At 56.7% G+C, this 4,054-nt stretch overlaps 1 pseudogene; it reads left to right on the forward strand.

Annotated features, from left to right (window-relative positions):
- The first annotated feature begins 1,974 nt into the window (after nucleotides 1–1,974).
- LOC122335821 lies at nucleotides 1,975–3,670 on the forward strand (annotated as a pseudogene).
- Nucleotides 3,671–4,054: the final 384 nt, after the last annotated feature.

Below are 4,054 nucleotides of genomic sequence, written 5' to 3' on the forward strand. Positions count from 1 at the left end.
TAAGCGCTACGTGTTATTGTTTGTCTATTTGCTGTCTGTTTGTCTAGCTTAAAAGAAAATACTATGGCTGATGATCAGAGTTTAAAAAGGAAATCTAAGGCGAAACACGCTGGTGTTCCGTCGCGTTTCAAGCGGTGTGCTGATCCCTGCCCTCGTTATATCACGGGTGGGGACACACACAGCTTGTGCGTGGCGTGCCTGGGAGCGGAGCACGCGGCGTCAGCCCTCGAGGGGACTGATTGTCCGCATTGTTTGCAGCTACCGCTGCGAACACTCCGCTCCCGGAGGTCTCTCTTTCACGAGGGAGACTTCACCAGCGTCCCCAGGGTGCGGGACCGCTTCCGCCGAGGCAGAGCGACGCGAACGCACGTCTGGGGATCGCAACTCGATCTGGCGGAGGAGATGGAGACGGGCTCGTCCCTTTCTCCATCGGAGTCCGCCAGATCGGCGCCAATCCGTGGGTCCAAGCCCGTACTCGGCTTCTTCGCCACGGGGAGACGTCCACTCGCGCTCACTCTTCCTCCGAGGAGGTTGATGTTGACGTGGTGGGCGATGCGCCGTGCACACGCCACAATATGAGGAGCTCTTAGAGGTGGTAACTCGTGCGGTTGCCAAATTAAACATCGATTGGCCCGCCGAGCGATACGCTGAGCCTCAGAAATCTAAATTGGATGAAAGATTTCTGAGAGCGAAGCAGCCACCTCTGAGACGGAGCCTTCCATTCTTCCCAGACCTCCACAGTGAGCTGTCGAGGTCCTGGGGAAGGCCGCTCCGCCCGTGTTTTCTCCCCACCGCTGCTAGTCATTATGGTAATGTGGCGGAGTCGCGAGTGCGGCTATGAGCGATGCCCCCGGTAGAACAGTCTCTTGCGACCTATCTGTCCCCGGTGCGGCATCGTCTTTGAAGGCTCGACCTTACCATCAAGGCCGCTGAGAACAACGTCGGCTTTGATGGCTAAGAGGCGCTGCAGCAGGATTGGCTGGGGCTTGCATGCACACTATGGCGGTGTTGCAGGCATACCAAGCCGACCTGCTGAAAAAGAGATCGATGAGGGAGAGGGGGTCAGGTCCGATGACATCGCAGAACTGCGTCGGACGGCTGACCTCTGCCTCCGCGTCACTAAGGAGACCGCCCGCTGCTGTAGGGCGGTCTATGTCATCCCTTGTGGCCGCGGAGAGGCATCTCTGGCTGACCCTGTCCGACATGAAAGAGCGGGACAGGGTCTGCCTATTGACGCCCCTGCAGCCTTCTGGCCTATTCGGCGACTCCGTTAATGAGGTCGTCGATAGGTACCAGGAGGCCCGTAAACAGGCGGCGGCGTTCAAGAGTTTCCTCCCACGTCGATCTCAGGGGGCATCGGGACGAGAGATGCCCCCACCGCGTGCCAGCTCCTCATATAGGCATGTGCAGAAACAGAGCGTCGCCTCTCATTCCCCCCCTAAAAAACAGCAGGGGGCTTCCGGGCCTAAAGACCTGAGGGCCTTTTTGGACAGGAAGTCCACGGCCAAGAAGCCCTGATATGAGTGGTTCAGGGCTTCTGAGGGCTGCCCCTCCTGGGGAGGATCAGGTTATGCCTGGTCAGACGGCACCCGTTCCTCCTCAGGGCCCTCAGGGAGTAACTCCGTGCCAGAGTGCGGAGGCTTCCAGCACGTTTCCCCAGCCGGATTCACTCGAGGGTGCATCACGGCCGGGGAACGCGCCTCCCCTGCGGGGGTCCCGTTTACAGCTAGCCCGTTGTCTGCCTGCCGGTCAACCGTTTCAGGCCACCGGGTTACCTGTATCTCACACACAGAGGTCAGCCTCGAGAGGCTGATTCCCTTAGTAGATTATTTAGCAGCGTGGAAACTTCTGCCAAATGTATCTCAATGGGTCATACTAACGATAGAGAAAGGCTATCGAATTCAGTTCGGTTTTCCACCACCGACATTCAGGGGAGTCACACCGACAGTAGTCGGCCCCCAGCAGGCTCTGGTGATGGAACAGGAAGTAAGATCCCTGCTCAGGAAGGAGGCCATCGAGGTGGTCCCTCCTCATGCTGTGGAATCTGGGTTTTACAGCCGCTACTTCATTGTTCCAAAGAAGGACGGGGGGTTGCGTCCTATCCTAGATCTGAGGGTCTTGAACCGCTCAGTCAACAGACTAAAGTTCAAAATGCTTACCATCAAGCATGTGGTGACTCAAATCAGATCAGAGGACTGGTTTGTCAACATAGATCTGAAAGACGCATACTTCCATATATCCATCCTTCCTCAACACAGGAAGTTTCTGAGGTTCGCTTTGGGCGTAGCATACCAATATCGAGTACTTCCGTTCGGCCTAGCACTCTCACCCCGCACATTTACGAAGTGTATGGATGCAGCTCTGGCTCCACTGAGACTCCAGGGCATCCGCATACTCAATTATATCGACGATTGGTTGATATTAGCTCAATCAGAGCAGATGGCAGTTCAACATCGAGATGTTGTTCTGTCTCACATGGGGGAGCTGGGTTTGAGACTGAACGCCAAGAAGAGTGTATTGCGTCCCGCTCAGAGGACCACATACCTAGGCGTGGTGTGGGATTCGACCACAATGTGGGCACGCTTGTCTCCTGCCCGTGTGCAGTCAATCCTCATGTCAGTCGAGAGAGTCAGGGAAGGCCAGTCATTCACTGTCAAGCAGTATCAGAGACTGCTGGGCCTGATGGCAGCTGCGTCCAACGTGATACCCTTTGGCCTGCTGTACATGAGACCCCTACAGTGGTGGCTCAGGACCAAGGGGGTTCTCCCAAGGGGAAACCCACTCCGCAAAATCAAAGTGTCACGCCGTGCAGTTCGGGCCTTAGACTTGTGGAGGAAGCCTTGGTTCCTGAATCAGGGCCCAAGGTTAGGAGCTCTATGTCGCCGGACCTCGCTTGCGACAGAGGCATCCCTAACCGGTTGGGGCGCAGTATTGAACGGGCGCCCGGCCCACGGTCTGTGGAGCGATCACCACCACGGGTGGCATATCAATCTGCTAGAGATGTTAGCGGTATTTCGTGCTTTGAAGCACTTTCTCCCAGACCTGAGAGGTCACCATGTGTTGGTGCACACCGACAACACAGCGGTGGTCTCTTACATCAACCACCAGGGAGGTCTGCGTTCGCGCCCCTTGAACAAGCTGGCGCACCAGATCCTTGTGTGGTCCCAGGACAAAATCTGCTCGCTGAGAGCGATCTACATCCCTGGGCATCTCAATACGGGAGCCGACACCCTGTCGAGACAGGGGTTGAGGCCGGGGAATGGATGCTTCACCCGGCGTGGTGAAGCAGATCTGGTCGAGATTTTACCAGGCAGAGGTGGACCTCTTTGCTTCTCGAGGAATGCACAATGTCCCCTCTGGTTCTCTCTAGTTCATCCAGCTCCTGGGACTGGATGCCATGTCACAGGCGTGGCCGAGGCGTCGCCTATACGCATTTCCCCCGATTGCCCTGCTCCCCGGGGTTCTGGCGAGAGTGCGCCAGGACGGAGTCAGACTACTGTTGGTAGCCCCGTTCTGGCCGGGCCGAGTATGGTTTGCGGACCTCATCGGCCTAGTAGACGGTCATCCGTGGGAGATCCCCCTGAGGCCGGATCTACTCTCTCAGGCGGGGGGAACAATAGTTCACCCTCGCCCGGAGTTGTTGAAGCTGTGGGTGTGGCCCCTGAGGGGCACAACTCATAGCCTCTGGTCTTTCAGCTGAGGTTGTTGAGACCATCCTCCAATCCAGAGCTCCTCTACGAGGAGCGTGTATGCCAGGAGGTGGGAAATGTTCACTTCCTGGTGTGGAGATCGCCACTTAAACCCAGTTAACTGCCCAGTAGGTTCAGTGCTGGAGTTCCTTCAGGCGAGATTCTCCACCGGGTTATCCCACTCCACCCTAAAGGTCTACGTGGCAGCTATATCTGCATATCATGACCCTATTGGTGGCCACTCAGTGGGCAAACACCCATTAGTTACACGATTCCTCCACGGTGTGCTGAGGCTGAGACCTCCAGTGCGGACCAGAATTCCCCCCTGGGATTTGGTTGTGGTGTTAGAGGCTCTGTGTAAGGCA

This window comes from Puntigrus tetrazona, unplaced genomic scaffold (genome assembly GCF_018831695.1).
Source record: "Puntigrus tetrazona isolate hp1 unplaced genomic scaffold, ASM1883169v1 S000000904, whole genome shotgun sequence".
NCBI classification, from domain to species: domain Eukaryota; kingdom Metazoa; phylum Chordata; class Actinopteri; order Cypriniformes; family Cyprinidae; genus Puntigrus; species Puntigrus tetrazona.